The sequence below is a fragment of the Rhinatrema bivittatum genome, chromosome 12 (genome assembly GCF_901001135.1).
Source record: "Rhinatrema bivittatum chromosome 12, aRhiBiv1.1, whole genome shotgun sequence".
NCBI lineage: Eukaryota > Metazoa > Chordata > Amphibia > Gymnophiona > Rhinatrematidae > Rhinatrema > Rhinatrema bivittatum.
In genome coordinates, this window is record NC_042626.1 from 16,968,375 (window position 1) to 16,992,594 (window position 24,220).

At 43.0% G+C, this 24,220-nt stretch overlaps 1 long non-coding RNA gene across 1 annotated transcript; it reads right to left on the minus strand.

Moving 5' to 3' along the window:
* Nucleotides 1–1,852: 1,852 nt before the first annotated feature.
* Nucleotides 1,853–21,307, minus strand: LOC115074572. Its single transcript, XR_003852279.1, has 3 exons — nt 21,242–21,307; nt 7,551–7,789; nt 1,853–2,037 (listed from the first exon to the last, which is right to left on the minus strand). It is a non-coding gene; the product is annotated as an uncharacterized LOC115074572 (long non-coding RNA).
* Between the last annotated feature and the right edge of the window lie 2,913 nt (nt 21,308–24,220).

Here is a 24,220-nt window from a genome sequence, read left to right on the forward strand (position 1 = left end):
GCAATGCTGCAAACATTACATCGGGTCCTAAAACACTCTTAGACCTCCTATTATGGAAAACAGAACGAGGCAGGCTGCTATAGATCAAGAAACAGAAATTACTTGCCAGCAGAATACCTCGCCTCAGTCACACACGCAGAACACAGACAGACCCTCAACAAATACAGAATAAAGACACCATGAAGTGTGAATAGGAATGTGCAGACAAAAACTGGACTGGAAGCCGCAAGAAGCCAGGCTGGTGTAATAATTGCAGCGTTGCCTCTTCATGAGTAGGGTTGTTAGTGTTTGAGTGCTGCCAGTTATTGCAGTTTTGGTATGGGAGATTTACTATACTGAAATTGTAATTCATTTTCCTTGTGGCTTTTTGAGGGTCAGGCCCACACCCAGCACACATTACAATACACCTAATACCAATTCCAAGAATCTTTTTTTATTTTTCTGCAGGGTTTTACAGCACTGCATGTAAATATAAAATACATGCTGTGATGTTTTTACCTCAGAAGACTGTACTTTAAATGTTCTTGTTCATCTAAAATCTATTATAAATGCATCATTTTTAATTGTGAGTGGGGAGGGTGTGACCGGAGGGTGGAGGAGCAACAGGATGTAAGTTTCACTTGGAGCTCCTAATATCCTTGCACTGGCCCTGGGAAACAGACAGACAGACATTGAGATTTTATAAAGACAGTTTTCCTGTAGGAAACCAGGCTGAAAATATATCCCCAAAGCTTTCAAGTCAGCTTGTTTGCACAGTTTTAAAATAGCACATCTTTTGCCCAAGGTAAAGTTACCAGCAACTTCTATAGGGGAAAAGTTTTCACGGAAAAATAAAATGTGCAAGCAAACAGGTGTGAGGTGTTGGTATTTGTTTCTTTAAAAGATGCATAACCTACACATTCCAAAATAGCGCTTAGATTTAGTCGGCAGATCGGTGACGATGTTACTCCACCGCAGGGCTGTGCGAGGAATTCATTTTAATTTCATTTTCTTTTCTTCTTTTGTTTATTTTTTTGAATTTTTGTTTGACTGTTTTTTTTGTTCCATTTCTGGTTTGTGTTTTAGCACACGTTAAACGGTTTTAGCGTGCACTAAAACAAATGAGCACGTGTTAAGTCATTTTAGTGTACTAAAATAAAAAATAAAAAAAAATGAAATGAAGCACAATTTTGCTGGCTTTTGCGTCATTGCCAATGCAACATGATGCAGAGCTAAACGAGTTGTGTTGTTTGCCTGCCGTTTTCAAACAACAGCACATCCCTAGGCTTGCTGATTAGAAGATGGTGCCTCTATGGAGAATGTTTTGGCATGTACTGCATGCATACCGCTTATCTCCTCTTTGTACTACCCTTATTAATTAATCCTTGAGAGATGCCTGAATGGTTTCCATGACTCTGGACCCAGGTCGCACAATGAAAATGTTTCTTTGGCTAATCAGGTTTTCGTTTGGCTTCAGGTCTCCGGATGTAGCAGATGTGATTTTTTGATCCTGATAGACTTCTCTAGGGTTTTACTGTAGCGGTTTCAGAATGTCACACTTTCCCCAATGACTTCGCATTTAAAATTTCTATTGAGAGGCACCTAAACAACAACAGGAGAATGCTAGGAATAGCATTGTCCCCCTTCATGTATGCTAGGAATAGCGTTGTCCCCCTTCATGTATGCGACAAGCTAAATAATCAATAGAAAAAGAGGTGAAAAGTCACAAAACTCACTAAATCTCTCCTTAAAAATACTTACAACGAACATGGCCTCAGAATTACCAAAGTACTAAGATTTATCTGATGCCTCTTGCCTTGCAATGGGCTTCAGGCATTTTCAAAATGATTTATCATTTGCCAGTTCACCGAAATATGTTATGCATAAGTAATTTCTTATAAATATTCCTCAAAACAATCCCCATGTAGTAGAACAAATAATACTTAGCTTTTTCAAAAATTCACTGCTCAACACCAAATATTTCTATGTATTCTTAACATGCTCGACATAAGCCCATGTTTCGACAAGATAACCTGTTTTCCTCAGGGGTCAAGTTATCTAAACAAAAACACAAAGAAACATATCATTAGAAAAAAAAAGACTTAAACTACTGTCATATTAGAACTGAAAAACAGGGTACACCTCCCACCTTCTCATATAATGCAACCAGTCCATTCACAGCATGGTGGCGGTTGAAACATGTCAATGTTACCTTTATGAAATGGCCAATCAATCAGTAGAAATCTCACTTTTAAAACCAGCCTCCACCAATTCAGACAATATATACAGACACAATCATGTCCACCAACTAAACCAGCTTAACAGAAATGCCATTCCACTTCTTTGTTTAAACCATACGGATGGGCAGTTTTCAGCCTACATATCCATCGTTGTTCCTGATGTATTAATAGTGAATTCCCCCCCCCCCCCCCCCATGCCCGAGACCTCATTTTGAAATTGAATGATGAAGTGTATGTTTATTTTTTTCCTGAACAATTAAAGATGTTTCTAGACTCTCGGAAAAGAATGCCCTCTTCCTCCTCTCCGCAGGTAAGCCCTATTGCTCAGGAGTGAAAGTATTAGGTTGGAGTTATCACCGTGACTGGTTTATTAATATTTTCCTAAATTAGCTCCTAATTTGCTGAATTGAACTTCTGTATCCACTCCCAACGTATTGTGGTCTAGGAAATTAAGATGTTTATTTCCATTGTAATTGATTTAATTTCTTATCTATAATGTTTCTGTTTTCTGTGCAAAGTGTGTACTTTGTAATCATTTGAGAAAATTGATAAATAAAAAGAAAAAAAAACACCCACAAGATTTGCCATACTGGGTCAGAACGAAGGTCTATCAAGCCCAGTAATCTGTTTCCAATAGTGGCCAGTTCAGGTCACAAGTACCTGGCAAGATCCCAAATAGTAGACAGATCCCATGCTGCTTACGCCCAGGAATAAGTAGTGACTTTTCCTAAGTCTATCTGTTAATAACAGTTTATGGACTTCTCCTTCAAGAACTTGTCCAAATACTAGCTGGCTTTACCACATCTTCCGGCAATGAATTCCAGAGCTCAATTGTGTATTGCATGAAAAAGGCTTTGTTATAAACATGCTATTTACTAACTTCACACAGTGTCTCCAAGTTTTTGTATTATTTGAAAAAGTAAATAATGGAATCACATTTTCCCGCTCTATTCCACTCATGGTTTTATGGAGGTCAATCATATGCCCCCTCAGCCGTCAACCTTCCCCACACATATTTGTTAAAATTGCACGTGCTCTTTTAACATCAGTTATCAAGTGGATTTTCTGTAATAATGCCTTACCAAGATGAAGTGATTTTAAATACATTCATGACTTAGTTCTTTTGACTGGATTGTTGATACCATGAACATTGAAAGAAATCTTATTCAATGTTTCATTATTTACAGTGGCTTTGTACTCCCAAAATGACCACAAAGAGTACCGAAAAACATAGTCTACACTTTTCCACTTTGAATATATATACCAAAACATTTTAATGCTTAAACTTTTTATTGAAAAGATCAGTAACACAAATAAAACAATGTGTATAAGTAATAGATATTCATCCTTTCTGTTAACCTCTCCCCACAATGATTGCTATGGAGTTGGACTGTGTAACCAGTTTGGAGCATCTTGAAACGAGGCAGGGAGATTACTGAAGTGTTGCAAGCATTTTTAGCTTCTCCCTCTTGTTCTGATCGGAAATCATGTTGTTGTCATTGTGTTCCCTGTCTCCAAGTTCAGATGTTGGTGACACCAGATAAATGACTCTGTATAACAGGAAAGGAATGGTGAGGATGAGCCACTCACCTCCACATAAGTGTTACCTACCAAAGCTGGGCTGACGGAACTACCATAGACTCGTATGCAGTCAGGAAACCTTACTTTTCAATCTATTTCAGTAGATCAAAACAGAGAATAAGGTGTCCTGTTATTAATAGGTCCCATTTATATTTGGTCGGGCTGGTACCCAAGTCCATTCCCAGAGATACTTGGGTTTCCAAACTTATAGGCGAGCCATTAGTGTTGAGATGTATAAATGTTAAAGGTCATGGGAGAAATATGACCAAGTAATTGCTATGAGCTGAATTTGGGGAAGAGGTTATCTGCGTTTCTAATCACACCATTCTCTGAGATCATATGCTACAGTTCTTTAATAAGAAACATCAAATTAGAGCCTCCTCTCTTGCTTTTCCCAATGACCAAAGAACACAGATATTTTATTCAGATAAAAATCCACTGCATAAATAAGCATCTTGACGGAGTCAGTCAGATGCTGGTACAGTAATAACTGTGGGTGGGATGCTGAAGTACGTCAGCACATATGAGATATCCAGAGCCTTCCTTGGCTCTCTCCTTCTGTAAATTTGGAACTGGTTGGTGTGTTTGTTGTACCTGAAAGGTTCTTCGTATGCATGAAAACAAAAGGCTTTTCTATTCCAAAGTCTCAGGTTCCTAGATTAGCAATTGTAAGGACACGGTCAATGACCTAAGTATATACTTGCTTAGTGTGATTTCAGAAATGCAGGTATAACTTGTTTTGTTTATACCCAGCAAAGTTATCATCACAGCAAAGTTATGGACTCTTCCAAAAAAAAAAATCAGTGAACAATACTTACATTGACCTTCTCTCTCTCTCTCTCTCCCCTCCATCTCATTCTAGGGAACTTGGTTTCCCTGTAGGGTACCAATAACCAACACCAAAACTAATAGTTTGATAGAGAGGCTAACTAGCAAAATAAAACGCATGCACTACTTCTTCTCGTCTAACTGAATATGTTCTTTATACTTTCTATAGAACAGACCTTGGATATTCATAAAAGGACCTCGCCTATAGTGGATAACACATTGAAATCGTCGGTTCAGTGTGCTGCGGCAGTCAAAAAAGCAAACAGAATGTTGGGAATTATTAGAAAAGGAATGATGAATAAAACGGAAAATGTCATAATGCCTCTGTATCGCTCCATGGTGAGACCGCACCTTGAATACTGTGTACAATTCTGGTCGCCGCATCTCAAAAAAGATATAATTGCGATGGAGAAGGTACAGAGAAGGGCTACCAAAATGATAAGGGGAATGGAACAACTCCCCTATGAGGAAAGACTAAAGAGGTTAGGACTTTTCAGCTTGGAGAAGAGACGACTGAGGGGGGATATGATAGAGGTGTTTAAAATCATGAGAGGTCTAGAACGGGTAGATGTGAATCGGTTATTTACTCTTTCGGATAGTAGAAAGACTAGGGGACACTCCATGAAGTTAGCATGGGGCACATTTAAAACTAATCGGAGAAAGTTCTTTTTTACTCAACGCACAATTAAACTTTGGAATTTGTTGCCAGAGAATGTGGTTCGTGCAGTTAGTATAGCTGTGTTTAAAAAAGGATTGGATAAGTTCTTGGAGGAGAAGTCCATTACCTGCTATTAAGTTCACTTAGAGAATAGCCACTGCCATTAGCAATGGTTACATGGAAGAGACTTAGTTTTTGGGTACTTGCCAGGTTCTTATGGCCTGGATTGGCCACTGTTGGAAACAGGATGCTGGGCTTGATGGACCCTTGGTCTGACCCAGTATGGCATTTTCTTATGTTCTTATATCCAGCTTTGCTTGTTCCACATTTCTCCATTTCTCTTCTTTCCCTCTCCTACCAATATTATAGACAATTTGCCTCTCCTTTAAGTAGAGTCTTCAAAAACATATCCATAAGGGGTAGGCTGTGCCAGTCTTGGTCCCAATCCAGTGCACCTACGAATTTGTAGTCTCTAAGGAAGGCAGGGCTACAATGGGATAAAAACTAGAACAGTCCCAGGTGAAAGGGAGCGTGCTGGCATGCCTGACCAGCATCTGTTATTCCCTCATCAACTCTATCTTTTGTGCCATGCTGACCCAGGGCCGTGCCTACCTGTAGAGTTTCCTGCCTAAGTTTACTCTCGCACAAAACCAAATCTGATTTTCAAGCATAAGGAAGCAACACAAGCTGAATTTGAAACTCAAGTTGCTGTGTGTCTAAATATGTGCAAAATATGTTTCAAAAGTGCAAAATAACGTGCAAAAACAGGATGCTCTTCGATAAATTCACAATTTTGTGAAAAATTCATTTTGAGGGCCTTACTGAAACAACATTTTACCTATGGAAATTGGAGCTTTCATGACTGCCCAACCTGTCCACTGGTCAGCAGGTCTGCACTGGTCAACGGTGCAGAGTGAAAAGGCGGGAAGGTGCTGGAGATTGGTGCAGTGAGCATAATTTTGCATAATCAAATCACACACATTGTTTCCAATGGACAAACTGCCCCTCAGAGGGGCCGATGCAATAAAGTGCGCTCAGCCTAGTGTACAGGATAATGCATGGTCAGATGCACGTTTTGGACGTGCATCTGACTATTACCCAATGCAAAAGGGGATTAGCATGTCCAAAATGTGTGTCCAAACAAATGTGTAGCTAATACGATGTAATATATTTTCATCACATGTAAATGCCATGTAGATGAGGAAAAAAAATGCTGGTCACCCAACGCACCCTTTTAAACAAGGCAAATTTAACACCAGTCCCGGAGCTGGTGTTAAGTCCTACCGTAAGCCAAGAGCGCATGAAAAAAACAAAAATACTGCGATACTAAGATCTACTGCTTGAGGAAATGAAAATAAAATGAAAATGTAATGGGTTGATAACCAAAAACAAAAAAACGTTTCTGGGCGCACAATGTACATGCACAATATACATGCTCCAGGGCAATGATATTATTTGTTTATTATGCATGTAAATCAGCTGTGGGGCGAGAAAACAGATGCTCATATTGAGCACCCGTTTTCCTGGCATGCGCATATCCACAGCTCCTGAGCGCCCAATGCTTTTGAGCACTAGGGACACACAATTTCTACCTAGCGCATCTTTTTTAACACGGCTGCTCATTTAAATACAGCAACGGAGAAGTGGATGTGCACGACAGGTGAGACTGCATCGGCCTGAGAGAGAGCAGGGGCAATCTCTATGGGTAGATTCTTTGGAAAAATAATTAAAGGGAAAACCTGTGAAATTAAAAGTGTCTGTGGAGTCTGCACCAATGTAGGCAGCTTTGATTATTGCTCCCTTTGTGTATATAAGTCCTTAATATGCCTGTGGACAGGCTCCAGACCTATTTACAGCTCCAGCCACTCCCCCTTCAGGAAGCCTGCAGGAGTCGAACTGGAGCATGAATTTACTTCTAGGCTCCTGAACATCCATAATGTATGCCTAACTCCTTATTTTACTTGCATAGGTTTAAGCTAGGCTTTTGAAAATGTACCCCATAAATCACAACTTGATAGCTTCAAGCTCAGGCTTGCTCATATGTTGCTTGGTTTGGCTAACAGCCTCCCCTCATTATCCCTTACTGAGTATGTGTCCCTTTCAGATGGCACCATGTGCATTTCCTGCGCATTGGACAAACTGTTATGTCATCACAGAGGAAGGTCACAAAAGGGGGTAACGCTTGAACATAGCTGCATGAACTTTTACGGGTATGAAATAATTGTAGACATGCATCTGTTAATTAAAATGTCATTTCTTCTCACCTTTTCCCCTCTTGGCTAGTAGGCGAGCTCCTACTTCTTTCTATTTATTCCTTGTAGCCATCGTGCAAAATGGCTTGGCTTTCTTTAACAGTTGAAAAGAGACTGTGTGTATGCGGTCAGTGTCGGCTTGCCCAGCTGCACTCTCCCGACAGGTCTTTGGGATTAGGATGTTCCCGTTCTTGTACGTAAACTAACCTGAGATGTTTTCCAAGAGTGGGTGTGGGCTGGGTTATGGAAACCTAGAAAACAATGACAGATTAGCACCCCAAGACCTATGTAGTCTGTTCATTCTGGATGCAGTACCCTAGAGCCCTACCAGAACTCTGACTTTACTCTCACATCTTCGCATCTAGGGATACTGTCCTACACGGTCTCTACACTCATCCTCATAACATCTCTTAGTAGTCCCCCCTCTCAAGCAGGCACATCTGGTTGAGTCCGGAGAGTGTATTTTTAACATTCCTGGCCCAGCCCTATGGAATGAGCCACTGGAAAATATAAGAGCCAAAACAGATTTGCTTAGGTTTAGAAAGATGTTAAAGGCACATCTGTTCTCTCTGGCCTTCTCTACATGAGGACAAACCCCAGACTTGGTCCTTCATCCCTCAGCCAGCAGTATTCACTTTGTTGTTTTGTTTTGAGTTGGTTTTGTTCCTTTGTCGTCTCTTGGTGTTTTATATATTCCTCAACATAATATTTTGTATGATTTTATGCATGACCCATAATCTGCTGAGAATGGTAGATCAGCGAACTAGAACTATTTTAAATAAAGAAATACATTTGTGCAGATCCCATGCTTTATTGATTTATTGTTACTAGGAGGCCATTCCATGTGTCCCTGTTCATGAAGAAGCAATTTCTTATTTTACTTCTCTCTGCCTTCTTTGAGTTGCACATTATAAACTCTTGCTCTAGAGCTCTCTTTTCATTAACAAATATGTTCTCTCTCTGCATCATTTATACCTATGAAGTATCTCAGAGACTGTTGTCAAATCTCCTCTCTCTCCTTTCCTCTAGGGGGTACATATTTAGGTACACATGTCTCATTTCATAGGGCTTATATTCCAGACTTTACACAAGTTTGGTAGCATTATTCTGGACTGCTTCGTTAATTAATGCATACAAGTACCTTCGGTACAATTATTCCCTCGCTTACCAAGGGAGGATAAGAACTGCACAAAATGTTAGATGGATAGGAACCTCCACATGCAAACAATAAGACTGAGTGCAGAACAGTGAGCTCCCAATGCTTCAGAGACAAGCAATTAACACAGCCACAGAAATACAATGATTGCAGTTTTCTCCCTCATTAGCAAAACCTAGAGTTAATTGGTACAATTATTTGTTGTGTCCTAAAGCAGAAGGTCCAGTTTGAACCCCTCAAATAGTAAATGATTCTAATTCCATTATCACATGGAGCTTGATTCACCCACAATTCAGGACCTAGAAAAATTTCTGGCAAAAGTTACTCATTGGTTTCAGTGATTAAAACAAATTACTTCCTTTATGTGATTAAAATCAGCACAGCTCAGAGGCCTTATGTATCTGGGGGGAAAACACAAATAAACTCTCTTCATTGCAGCTTTTAAATCCCCCTTGTAATCCTATTATCAACTTTCTTACCATACACGACCCTCATTATCCCACCACATCAACAAAGTTAGAATTTGGCAAAGGAAGTCTGCACTTCAGTTACCAGGCTGACTCATTTAAATATGCTCCAAACCACTGACACAGACTAATTCCATAGGCAGCCAAAAAGCCTTGGAAATGCTATTGGGATCAAAATCCTCAAAGCTACAGACTGGAAGAGAAATAAAAACCTAATCTAACTATTGGGAAAGGGACATCTTTAATGATGTCTCTGGTCATGGACACTCTTGTGCGATCTAATAAGCACATTGCAGAGGGAAGGTAAGTAACTTGCTGTGCACACAAGCATCTACAGGCTTTACCTAGCAATCAGATGGCTATCAATGAACTAACACCATCATTGACTACATATAAGAGATATAGTTACACATGTCCCACCTTTACTTGCTATGGAATAAATGCACAGGGAGATGGAGGAAACATCCAGGACATCACTTCTGGGGACAGCGATCAGCCCAGGGGACCGTGATTTCTCAAGACTGGCCCATAGATTCCAGTGGCCAAGACCCAGGCCAGCTCTGAGACTTTAGGAACTAAAGGGAAACAGAGGCTGCACCGACTACTGGCAAGCAGTGAACTACGTTCAGAAAGGACAGGAAACCCTACAAGGCCAACTTTCATCTTAGGGAAGAAGTCTTTGGTCATGAGATGACCTCATTCTTCTCACAGCTACATGGGGAGCACTCTATAACCCCTGGCATTGCTAGGAAGCAGCAGGTCTGGCATCGAGTCCAGACTGTTGTCAGTAGCATTGGAGTGGCATTCAGGTAAGTGGAAGAACTCAATCATAAGTGGTGAGATGTGAGATCACAAGTGATCTATATGGGAGCCCTGACAAGGTGCCACTTCTACCATTGGTGAAAAGTAGGAACAAAGATTACAAGTGGTAAAAGAGTCCCCAGAGTTTAAAATGGGAGCTGGCAAGCTGATTCCAGCCTTCAATAGGAGTAAATATATTCATGCTGAGGGCTGCTGGTGGTGAACAAAAAGTGCATATGTGTATGGCTGACTGGGTGATTGTCATACCTGGAAACTCTCTGGATTTCACTCAGAGACTCAGGGAATTTGTATCAATTCTTGGTCTTCAGGGAAATACTAAAACACTCTGGACCTATTTACAGCTCCACCCACTCTCCCTTCAGGAAACCTGCAGGAGTCAAGTTGGAGCACACACACTGCAGGCAGCATGTGGGGAGAAACTGGAGACGGGCCACAATACACACAGCTCAGCCTGCAGCTGTGATTCCACATTTGGGACTTAGGTGAGGCTAGAGGAGGGGAATAAAATAAGATAGATGGGGGTGGCTTGCAGTTTCTACCCTTAACCAATAACCCTTCATTCTGTTGATGCAACTCCATCATTGAACTGTACAGTCTGTGATAACAAATAAGCATGGGGGTAACTTGCACTGGTGATGATGTGTTTGTGATTTCAGAGTTTCTGAGTAACTCAAAGGATTTTTCCAGAAGACTCATATGGTCTCAAAGGCTCATGTACAACAGCTTTGGATAATTCTTGACTTGGTCCAATATGAAGTATCACAGACTGCAAAGAATCCAGTCTTCTCCAGGACCAACCATGGCTAGTAGAGCTCTGGACTTAACTAGGGTGACCCAATTGAATGCATTTCATCTGGATAGTTTGAGCAGTGCCATGGTAAATAAGAATTGGTTCAGCCTGTCCAGATAAAGTGGATCCGGTCAGTCATGGACATCCGAAGAGGCAGACAGCTGCCTGGGGTGCCAGCGCACATTATTGTCATTCTAGATGACTAAAGTTAGCTTCGTCCCTAACCAGCTGGGGTGCTGTTTAGCCTGGCAATGGTCCTCCAGTTGATATTCCTCCTTATAGCCCACCCTCTCAATCAACTGGCATAGGCTACCTAGGCCACTTGTATGCCCAAAGAACAGTCCTAATTTGAAAGCCTTTCTATTATTTTAAGAGGGTAGGAATGATTGTAGGTTTTTTTTCTGAAGTACAGTGTGTGAGGAGCAAAGTGGAATGAACTGTGCCTTGAAGTCCTATTGCTGCTGGAGGAAACTGGATTCTTTGCCAGTTTGTGATATTGGTTATTGGACCAATGTACAAATTATCCAAAGGCAATGTGTACCAGCTTTCATGATTACACGAGTTCCTTCTTCAGATATGACAGCAAGGATCAAGTACGGCAGCAATTTTACTCCTGAGGAAGTGTAGGGAGCTCAAATTTCGACTACAAAAGAACGTTCTTTCATCATTGCTGGATCCACAATATGGAATACTATGCCCTCTGAATTACGCCAGGAACTTTGCCACAAAAAATTTAAACAAAACTTAAAAACCTGGCTATTCAAAAAAGCCTTCTATCAATAAACTGAGTTCTATTATATACCTTTCTGAATATTTCTACAGACACTCTTATATTAATTTTTTTTTTTTTTTACAAAGTTATAATTAGTCTTATATTCATACAGTTATTATGTTATATTGTAAAGCTCTTTGCTGAATTAATGTTTGAATGTAAACCGAGGTGATGTTTCTTACGGACCCCGGTATATAAAAATCCTTAAATAAATAAATAAATAAATAAATTTGCAATGCAGGTGTCTTCAGTTGATGAGAAGTGGAACACGAGCCAGTATCAATTAGCAAAAGCTGAGTCCTCATAGGTGTTAGAGATATTGAGAGTCAATAAATGTGTACATGGAGGGGTCAAAAGAATTTAAAGGTTACCAGAATGAGTCCTAAAAAGACAATTTTCATAGCCATTTCTATTTAACCAGGCAAACTGGCTGTCTGAAAATTGCCCTGTTAATGATTTTGTGCCCAGGGTCCACAATGAATTAAAATGCAAATACATGAATGCTGTACAGTAGAAATGAATGAGTCATGGGTAAGAACAATGGCTGAGCCTTATAGCATAATCATCTACAGGTCCCCTTGCTGTGCGCCCAGGAGTAATACAAAAGCAGCCTCCTTCTTTACATGGTAATTGCAAGAGATCTGTGCAAGTTGGATGGATTGCTTTGCTCTCTAATCATTCTGCAGCAGTGGTACAAACCTGAAGGTTCTTGGTTCAGATTTCACCATTATCAGTTCGTCTTTCTGGACCTTTTTGGTCTTTATCTGACATCATCCACTATGTTACTATGACTTCTGATTATGTATTACAGCTAATGATGCTTGCAAAATGTATCTTTAAACCACTTTAGATAGAAACACTATACAAGAACATTACATATGTGTTGCTATTAGAAAACAGTGTGTGGGGGGGGGGGGAGAGGAAGCAGAGAAGACAGCATGAGAATGGGGGTATCAGTGGCAGGAGAAGCAATAGAAGGAAGAGGAGATGGGGCAAAGCATTATGAGGAGGGTGGAAAGAAGAAGGCGAGGACAGAAAGGAAATGAGGGAGAGTGGGGATGGCATGGGGACTGGAGGTGGAGAAGAGCAGCAGTAAGATGAGAAAAAAGAGGCTAGAGAGAGGGGACAGGAGACTGGAGAGAGCACCAGCAAGGAGAGGAAGGAGACTCAGGGCAGCAGGGACGAGAAGAGGACAGGAACATCAAGAGAGAAAAGGCTAGGATGAGGGTAGGCAAACCCAGTCCTCATGTGCCACAAGTCAGTTGGGTTTTCAAGATATTCACACTGAATATTCATGAGAGGCATTTGCATGCTCAGACTCCATTGCCTGCAGATGCATTTCTTACATATTCGTTGTGGATATCCTGAAAACTCGACTGGTTTGCGGCACTCGAGGACCGGAGTTGCCTACCCCTGAGTTAGAGAGATAAGGACAGGTCGGGAGAGCAACAATAAGGGGAAAGATAACCAAGAAAACAACAGGAAGTGTGTGTGAGGGGGCAATGAGAGGAGCAGGAAGAAGATGGCAGTCAAAGAGATCCAAATTGATTGAGTATTGGAGGCTGAACTCCAGTCCCACGAGGTTCAGCTTTGTCTGATCCCATTCATAGCCTGTGATCATCTGAATGGTTATCCAAACCTCCTCCTTTCTCATAGGGTTCAGGTTGAATCAGAAGTGGTGCACCCAACCCTAGACGCCAGGTGAGGTCATGTGATATGGGGGGGAGCAGTTCTAGGAATACCTGAATCAGAAAAAGACTTGGGCATACAGACAGTGCACTTAAAAAGACTCTGGGGTCATGTGGCTGCCGGCAATGCCCTGAAGGTCTGAGGGTACCTGAAAAGGATGAATGGCAGTAAGAAAAGGGAGGTGCTCTTGCTACTATGTAACGCTTTAAGGCTTTTCTGTAATGTATCATTTAGAGCTTCTTTCTATCAGAAAGACATCGATGAGACTTAAAGTACAACAGTTTGTAAGAAGAAAAGAGAGTTTATGTCTGCAAAGACTGGAAAGACTTGGATTTCACTGTGGAAAAGAGAGATTACAGGAGGATCCGATAATACTGTATACATATTGTCATGACCTGGGGATACAGACCTCTAGCACCCTACAACTGGTCATGAGGATTGGTTTTTTTTATAGGATGAGTGTTTAATCTAGCTAGGATGTGTCTCCCAGGGCTACTGCCAAGGAGGGAAGAGTTAGGTCACCTGTCATAGTTGGTGATTCGACTATTAGGAATGTAGATAGCTGGGTGGCTGGTGGGCATGAGGATCACCTGGTAACTTGCCTGCCTGGTGTGAAAGTGGTGGACCTGATGCGTCACCTAGATAGGATTTTAGACAGTGCTGGGGAGGAGCCGGCTGTCATGGTACATGTGGGTACCAATGACATAGGAAAATGTGGGAGGGAGGTTCTGGAAGCCAAATTTAAGCTCTTAAGTAGAAAGCTGAAATCCAAAACTTCCAGGGTAGCATTCTCTGAAATGCAGGAAGAGCTCCGGAGTCTCAATGAGTGGATGAGATGATGGTGCAAGAAAGAGGGATTCAGTTTTGTTAGGAACTGGGTAACCTTTTGGGGAAGGGGGAGTCTTTTCCAAAGGGATGGGCTCCATCTTAACCACGGTGGAACCCGACTGCTGGCGCTAATTTTTAAAAAGGAGATAGAGCAGCTTTTAAACTAGAACAAAGGGGAAAGCCAACAGTCGCTCAGCAGCGCATGGTTCGGAAGGAGGTATCTTCAAAGGATACTAATAATGCATTAGAATTAGGGCATCCCAACAGTGAGGTTCCAATAATAAGAAAAGTAATCCAAGTGCCTATAATTAAAAACTCACCTGACGTAAAAGATTTATCCCTGTCAACTGAAAAGCAGAATGTAAATACAAACAAAACACACTTTGAAATGTCTGTATGCTAATGCCAGAAGTCTAAGAAGTAAGATGGGAGAATTAGAATGTATAGTAGTGAATGATGACATAGACTTAACTGGCATCTCAGAGACATGGTGGAAGGAGGATAACCAATGGGATAGTGCTATACTGTGGTACAAATTATATCGCAATGACAGAGAGGAGCACCCGGGAGGCGGTGTGGCGCTTTATGTCCGGGATGGCATAGAGTCCAACAGGATAAAGATCCTGCATGAGACTAAATGCAAAATTGAATCTTTATAGGTAGAAATCCCTTGTGCGTTGGGGAAGAGAATAGTGATTTAGTTACCACCCAGGAAAGAGATCTAGGCATCATAGTGGGTAAATACATTGAAACTGTCAGCCCAGTGTGCAGTGGCAATCAAAAAAGCAAACAGAATGTTAGGAATTATTAGGAAGGGAATGGAAAATAAAATGGAGGATATCATAATACCTCTGTATCACTCCATGGTGAGACCACACCTTGAATACTATGTGCAATTCTGGTCACCATATCTCAAAAAGGATATCGCTGCATTGGAGAAAGTGCAGAGAAAGGCGACCAAAATGATAAGGGGCATGGAACGGCTGCCCTATGAGGAAAGGCTAAAGAAGTTAAGTTAGGGCTTGTTCAGTTTGGAGAAGAGACGACTGAGGGGGGATATGAAACGGTCTACAAAATCATGAAAAAACTTGAACAAGTTAATGTAAATTGGTTATTTACTCTCTCTCAGATAACAGAAGGACCAGGGGGCACTCCATGAAGTTAGCAAGTAGCTCATTTAAAACAAATTGAAGAAAATTCTTTTTCACTCAGCGCATAATTAAGCTCTGGAATTCATTGCCAAAGGATGTGGTTACAGCAGTTAGTGTAACTGGGTTTAAAAAAGGTTTGGATAAGTTCCTAGAGGAAAAAATCCATAAACTGCTATTACAGTAATGTTTGTGATTTATCTAATGTTTGGGTACTTGCCAGGTATTTGTAGCCTGGTTTGGCCACTGTTGGAAACAGGATGCTGGGCTTGATGGACCCTTGGTCTGACCCAGTATGGCATTTTCTTATGTTCTTATGTTCTAGGATGAGTAACTGATTCCTCGCTGGCCCCCATCAAGCTTACAAAGGCTCCACAACTAGGGAGAACATTTCCACAAACAGCCAAGAATTGAGTAAGATCTTAACCACTAACTGTTCTCACACTGCAGGCAGGAATGAATTGCATGCAGTTTTGGTTCAGAGACAGCAAATGCCAACGGAAATTAATTCATGCGTCTGCCAGTTATTAAAGGGCAATTCAGAATCTTCAATGGATTAAATAACATTTAATTTTTCCTTTCACTTTTCTCTCTTTTGCCTTTCTCTACCCAAAAAAAAGAATACACGCACTGGAATGAAAATACCAGAAAGGCCCTGATTTACCAGAGAGGTACATACTGTACCGATATCATTGAAAATTTGCAAGAGGGATGACCGCCCTGGGTGCCAAGCCAAGGAGAGGGGGTGGTGACCATGTTACCCCTTTTGAGTCAGTCTGCAAGCCCAAAAGCACCAGATAAATAAAAGATGGTAATTTGCCCTTTCAAATAATACTAAAATAAATTATAAGGATGTGCATTGGTTACATCTGTTTCAATGGGTACGCATGTACCTCACTGACTTTCTCGTACACGTGTGAACATGGAGAGTATGCGCTTACCCACCTAAATGGATGTGATGAACGAGCATCCCTACCAAAGGGACACTCCATGAAACTAACAACCAGCAGATTTAAAACAAATCATGGAACGTACTTTTTCACTCAACTCACTATCGAGCTCTGGAATCTGTTGCCAGAGGACGTGGTCAATGTGGTGAGCGTAGTGTGATTTAAAAGAGATTTGGACAAATTTGCAGAGGAAAAGTCCTTAAAAAATCATTAGCCAGGTAGATTAGGGAAAGTCAGTGCTATCCCTAGGAGTGGGAAACAAGAAATAGGTCTACGTTTTGGAATCTGCTGGGTGTCTGTGACCCAGACTGGCCAGTGTTGAAGACAGGATGCTGGGCTCGATAGACGTAGCTCTGACCCAGCATGGTATTTCTTATGCTCTTATATTTTTTTTTAAAAGGGAAGGGGGAGCGCAGAACACATCTTTTTCCTGGGGTGCTATTCTCTCCAGTGACTGTTCTGGGAACTGATATACTAGAAGAGTGCACACTGCATCAATATCACTGAAAAAGTGCCAATTTACCAAAGGAGGTCATAGTGCACCGGAAATGTTGAAAACACATTGATATGCCAAGGAGGGCACACCGCACCAATGACCCCCAAAAGACAACAATCTCTCCAAAGAATGCCTGCTGCATTAATCAACACCGAAAAGATGCTGACATACCAAAGGAGCATTATTTCTCATTTACCAATGGAGGAGAGCTGGGCTCATGATATAAACACTGGATTATGATACAGAAGCCATTGTGGGACATGAATTCAAGACTCTACTTTGCCATTGATGCTGTGTGACCTTGAACAAATCAAATTTATCAGCTACTTCTGGGACCCAGTTGAAAACAAGACTTTCCACTTAATTGACTTGCCAGTCAATAAATACTTTTTATGAGAAAGCAGGTGATGTAATGGTTTGCATAATGGACTGGGAGCCAGGGGACCTGGGTTCAAATCCTCCATCTGTCGGTGATGCTTGTGACCATTGGAAAGTCACTGCAGACCAGCCAGCCAGGTGAGAACCTGCAGACTAGCATTTCCTAGAAATCTGTGGCAAAGGGCATCCAGCAAGGCCACCGTGACATAGGAGGCCACATGTTCAGGTAACAGCCTCACCAGATTTGGTAGCTGTCTGGACTACTCCAAAACTTGGTGGTGAAGACATGGGAGGTGGGAGGACTTGGATGTTGAATTAAATTTGGGATGTTTGCTCATCTACCCAAGTGGAAGTCAACATAAATGGACTTGGATAAGGAATGGTATCCTACAAATGGTCAGGTTTCTATGGTTGGCAGCTGGGATATATCCTTAGCTGTTTGCACAGAAATATCTGGGCACCCTGATGGACAATTTGGTCTTTATCTGCCATCATTTACTCTGTAGTTTATGGTTTATTAAAATTTGGATGCTGCTACATCATACATTTTGGAGAGGTTTGCAATAAAAATATAGATAAAACAAGATCACATAATCAAATAACATTCAAACAAAATCAACAATCTAAATACAAAATAAATAAACAAACTGTACATCTGCATAAGCATTCTTAAATAACAAAGTTTTTATAGCCCTCTTAAAGGACTTGACACAAGGCTCTTAGCTAATCTCATCTGGGAGGGAGTACCACAAACTAGGGCCTGCAACAAAGAAGGCCCTATTGCGCGTGATGTTAAAATAGACGAGCTTCACCTCAAGGACATTTTTCTGGGCAGATCTCAAGGCATGTGATGTCCTGTAATTTTTTAAAACAGAGCTCACCCAGCTGAGATGATCGGTATTGAGAAGCTTGAAGAGGATAACTGCCACCTTATACATAATTCTCCCCTTAATGGGAAGCCAGTGCAGATCAGCCAGGACGAAAGATAATGTGGTCACGAAACTTGGCGCCAGACAAGTGTCAGGAAGCTAACTGTAAAGGTCTTAGAGCAGTATGGGGGAGACCAGCATATAGAGCATTACAGCAGTCGGGATTGCAAAGAACCAGTGCCTGAAGCACTTTATGATTGCTAACCTGAATGCACACTGCACCACCAATAAGAGCACGATGTCCCAAAGGAGCTTACACTGCCCCAAAGAATGTGACAAGATAGGAAATGATGCTAATAATTCTTACGTAGGTGATCGTGTAAGTTGTACTCATCCTTCATGGCCTTGTGCTTTGATTACTCATTACCCATGTATGTGCCATACAAAAGTGACATTTTACTTGTTTCCCTGTATTGCTTAATAGCAGTCTCATTAACACGCAGTTAAATAAAATGGCCAGACAGTGGAAAAAAAAAATAAACGATTTGAATGCATTTTTAATTGGCTCTGCTGAACCGTGTGCCTTGCCTGTGTGACCTCTGCCTCAGTGTGCCCTGACCGGCAGAAACTGGATGCGTCTCTGTGCCCGCTGCTGACCCTGGGCTGCTCATTTCTGAAGCAGGTGCGTTTGGGTAGCCAAGCCTGGCAAGGAAAAACAAGGGCTCTCTGCAACCCCCAGCGCTTGCAGATGGTCACCCCACCCTTGGAATCCATGGGAAATGCAGGAGTCCGAATCAGAGAAAGTTAATGGGGTGCATGGAATTCACGAAGCCACTGAGCAAATCATGTGCTCCGCACGCCTCCGTGTAGGGAACAGGAATGTCCACATGCGGATTAGTCAGCTAAAACTAGGAGGCATTCAACTGTTTCATCCAGCTGTGGAAATAAGTCCTGCTTTCTTCTGACAGCGGGCTTCCTGCTCCAGGGACGCAGGCTCTCTCCTGCAGCTTGGGAGCTGTCAGATGAGGCCCTGCAGACTGTCTCCTGCAGCTAGGCAGACCATCACTTGACATGCCTGGCTGCGGGCTGTCACCTGGAGCCCTGCGGACCATCTCCTGCAGCTGGTTGAGGCTTCATTGCATGTCCTGCAGGGCTGCTCCCTCAGGAGCCTCTGTTATGCCGCTCACCAGTGTACTATCCTGAGCCTGTCCAGCCGCAGGCTGGGTGAGTGAGTCATTTCACTCAGGAGAATTTTGCCCGTTTTCTAAGGCACCAGCACTCTGTGTCTCAGAGGATATCTGGGCCTTTTAGTGCAAGCCATCCCTTTGCTGTGAGATTTATCTGAAAGCACTGTTCACTATAATTAGCTAAAAGCCTAATTAGAAAACTGCTAAGTCTGCATGGCAAAGAAATGCCGATCTTTCACAGATGATTGTTGCATCTTGTTTTAGAAAATGTAATTTGTGACAGACTATCTCAGTGCATAGAAGCTGCTTTTACAGGAGAAACAGGTAGTGTCATGACACAGACTAACACCCACCCTCTTCTGCCCATGAAAACAACATCTGAAAAGTCAGATTGAATCCTGTCACTGTGGGGGTGGTGGGGCTCCATGGCTCAGGGGTTACAGAGCTTTCACCTCCAGGTCACTGCTTCACATCTCAATAGTCACCAAAAGCCTTTTGCTGTCCTGAGGGAAATGAATTGCTGGTCTCAGCCCTGCTCTTCATGTCGCATTTATTTGTTCCCCCCCCCCCCCCCCCCGGACAAGGATGCCAGAACCATTGTAAAAATGGGGAGGGGGCAAGGCTGGGTTTGGTGGGAAGGGGACAAGCAGAGCACTACAAAGTCTCCCCCCCCCCTGGAGAAGATGAGCGACGTCACCGAGGCAGAGCGTCAGGGAGCCCCCGCGCAGGCCCCTGGGCAGGGGCCACACCCAGAGGCTGTGGGTGCGGGGCCAGCGAGATCCCTAAGTTTGCTATTGAAACTGGAGCTCCAAATATGGTTTTTGCAATAAGGTGTTTGACACAGTAAGTGTTTTTCTGAAGAAATGACTGTGACCTTACTGATTTAAACCTCCCCGTGGGAGATGAAGGGACCTTCGTCAATATCAGGGATTGTGTGTTTGGTCTGAGAATTTATTGTAATCTGAGTAAATGAAAGCAGTCGGCAGATTTTTCTCAGTGGGAAAGACAAAAAGTGGCGGCTGGTACTGAAATTTTCATTCCACGTTTTCGCAAGAAATCATTTGTTCAGAAGGTAGATGGTTAGCTCCTAACGTGACGCTCGTTTCAGATGATCGGAGATCTATGTGGCTTTTTAAAAAAATGTTTGAGTGTAATTGGATCGGTTTTCTTTAGTGGTTTGGAGGAGAATGTAAAATATTCCTCAGAAACCTTAGTTGATCCTGTGTACTTTATTTATTTTGATTTTCGTGAAAAGTGCACTGAAGTTGAGGAATTGTCATGTTCTAAATGAAGTCAGAGAGCCCTGGACAGCGGCTCCCCTCACACAGGGTTTCGTCTGCAAAGAGGCGCAATGGGAAGCCGGGCAGGGGGAGTGGGCGGGGCTCGGCCGGACAGGAGGAGTGGGCGGGGCTCGGCCTGAGTGCGCACTGAGGACGCCCGGGTCTGCTGGGAAGGTGCGATCAGAGCAGACGGAGGTTTACAACATCTGGGACCGGTTTCCGAAGGCTGGGTCTACGGGGAAAAAGCTTCACCAATCGTGCCCATAGGGAGCAGCACCAGGCATTGTTTTGATTTGTGCAAATTGCATTGTTATTGCTCACATTAATTAGATTTGAGCCTAACAGGGCCTGTGGCAATAAAAAAAGTGGTGTAATTTCAGTCTTAAAAAGCTAATCAAATACCATTAGCTCTTAATTGGCAAGACTCTAACAAAATATCCCTTATTGTTATTGTCACCTAAATGCATTCTTAGGCGAGAGGAATGGTTAGTTTGATTTCTTTCTGTACTTAGAAATCAATTAAATAGAGTTCCATACACAGACAAACAAACATTTGCGTGGCGGGCAAGCTCTGGAAGAATGGCAGTGAAGTTGGAGAAGAGTTGGCAGTTTTTATTTTAGTTTGAGAAGAGGAGGGTCCAAGCAAGGGACCGAAGGTGGGGGCAGCAGCTCCAGCGTTCTCTGATCAGAGTTACCGCGCAATGCATTACTGTAATACAGAGCTCTGTAGTGAGAACTGGGAGCAAATTAACTACCCTTACCGACGGAAGGGGGTTACATGAAAGAGAAACAAAGCTGATAAAGTGGCTTGGCGATGAAAGAAACGCGAGGATAATTTCCAAGCCTTGTGGTCGGGAAAATTACGATTTACCTGCGTGGCTCGGCCATCTGTGAGCCTCTCGATGTACAACGCGCGGAAGGCGGTCCCGGAGGCCTGTTTAGGTCAGGGGCGGAAAATAAATGCACGTGCTCTGTATATTTGAGTCTACAAAAAGCACTCGAAAAGGCTGTACCCGCGCACGTGTGCGAAAGCACACGTGCGCTTTCTCTTCTAAACCCGGTGCGGATTTTGCGCGTGAAAAATACCCACTGACCTTTTCCCAGTGTGGACTGTGGCAAACTTGACCCATTAAGGGTGGATTTTAAAGCTCATTATAAAGTTGCCCGGGTTTTGTATACATAAAGGTCTGACAGTTTTTGTTTTTTTTCAAAGTGTGCACATAAATTAACAGGTACAAGTTAGGTCCTGCAAACAACAGGTGGGATATAGCATATGGCCGGTTATTTCCAAAGCAAATATATGCGCATAAATTGGCTTTGGAAATTGGTGTAACTTATGTGTGGAGCTGCCGCACTCGTTACCGCTATGGTACACAATTACTTGCTTATTGTTTACTGCTTGAGCTTGGTTAATTCGTGATTTGGCAAATTTTAAAGGCGAGAAATGTTGTCCGGTGTTAAAAGTGGATTTAAAAATGAATATTAATTCTTCTCTGGTCCACCCATCTGTTTCACAGTGGCACCCAAGAGAGGTGATCCTGAAAAATGAAATATTTCAGTGTTGTGTCTAAACCTGCTCATGACTGAGCTGGCTGAGCCATCACCTGCTGCTGCCCCTCCCTGCATGTGAGACTCACCTGAGACCATGGGACACAGGCCCCGAAACAACTGCCCCTCCCTGCATGCTGAGACTCACCTGAGACCATGGGACACAGGCCCCGAAACAGCTGCTGTACAACCATGGCAGTGCCACGGGACTTGTGGGATGGCTCCTTATTCCATTTCATGATATTTAGGGGTATTCAACAGTGCTAGAAAACACATTGTCCCTCCGTGCACCGTTTGGTTGGAAAATCCTCTGTGTTGGGTAAATAAATGGAGAATTGGTTCTGAGGTGCTCACGCGTGTGTCCATGCCTCTCCTCTGTCTAGGTCATTCTCTTCTTACTCTTCTCCATCTTTCCCTTGTTCCATACTCTACATCTCGTATCTCCTCTCTCAGTAACCTCCAAAGTATCCTGTCAGCTGAGCACTTTTAATAGTGTACTAGCCTAAAGCATTAAAAAGTAGGCATTGGTGTCTGGAAGACAGGGCTGGTGGAAGCACTAGGCGATCCAGGCTGGGGCCTATGGTGCCAGGGTCTCATGGGGCAGCAAGAGCCAGCTGCATAGTGACTGTTTCACTGTCTCACGACGATGCAATAATCGCGGGGGGAGGCTCGGCCGCTTGGGGCGAACGACTGACATGCCGTGCGGTGCAGCCCGTGCCGGAGAAGAGACAGCCGCTGCTGTGGGAGCTCAGCAGCTGCCAGCAGGATATTTTATGTCAGCGACGAGTAATTGACCCGTCCGCCTCGCCTGACCCGGGGGTGGAAGGCAGGCTCAAGGCAGAAGGACCGCCTAGGGTGCCCTGCTGGAAGGGAACACACCATGCTGCTCAGGGGCCGCTCGAGGCAATCTGCTGCCTGAGGCAAGGGGTGAGATGGTGCTCCCCGCCCCTCTGCCCCCTCTCTCCTTTTTCCACACGCATCCATACGTGCATGCACACATATACACTCATTCACTTCTTTCCCTCTTCCGTACACACACGCACCCTCGATTCTCATTACACCACAGGGGCCTTCTCTTTCCCCAGGCCTGCAGAATTCTGCATACTTTATATTGGTTAAAGTAACACCATATACATGATAGTCTTTAAGTAATTACATTTTAAATTAATACAAAAAAAAGTTATTACTTAAAGATGCAGAACTTTAAATACGGCCGGCGCCATTTTGCAATACGATTCGAGTGCAGGAGGTCGCTTCCGGACACCCGCTGGACTATTGGCAAGTCTTGTGGGGATCAGGAGGCCCCCCCAAGCTGGCCAAAAGTCCCTGGGGGTCCAGCGGGGGTCTGGGAGCGATCTCCTGCGCTCGTGACGTCGGGGGACAGGAACCAAAATGGCGCCGGCGCTACCTTTGCCCTGTCATATGACAGGGCAAAGGTAGCTCCGGCGCCATTTCTATTAACGCACCCGTGGCCCGAGAGTGGAAGATCACACCGGGACCCCCCCATTGGACCCCAGGTAATTTAAGACATTTTGGGGGGGTTCGGGAGGGTGGGGGATTTATTTTAAAGGGTCGGGGTGGGTTTTAGGGTTGTTTTAGTGTGCCGGTTTTCCCGCCCTCCCCCTTCCCCCGATTTACGATTTTTGACGATAAATCAGGGGAATTCCTTTTGTATATCGCCTCTAACGATTTTTGACGATTTAAAATATATCGGACGATATTTTAAATCGTCAAAAAATGATTCACATCCCTACTTAGCAATACCCACTGCAGCCTCATTTGCCTGTATCATTCCTTCATTTCCATGCATGTAGATGTTATTTATTTATTTGCTTGATGTTTACATTTAGTGCATGCGCTCTAAGCCGTTATAATATAATGTTTGATAATAGTTTTTGAATTTCCAGCCTGCCTTTCCAAATGTGGCTCACCTTATCAGCATGTGCTAGGATCTTTGTGTGCACAGTCTATAGGTCCCCATAATGGCAAATACAGCGCATCAAATCTGGATGAGCACAAATATATATTTTTTTTTTGGCAGCACTAATTAAGATAAATATGTTGTTAGTGTGACAGATACACAAAGAGAACTATTAGGAAAAGAATTAGGCTGGTTAAATCGCCCCCGCAGGGTTGTGCTTAAGTAAAGATAAGCCGCCTTCTCTGATTACTCACTAATATTTTCAGGACATAATCGAGCGATCGGAAACAAACACAAGCTTGAGAAAGTGGCTCAAATAGCTTGTAGAAAAATTCAATCAGCCACTATTACTTGCGGAAGTGAGAAAAGCTATTGGTTCAT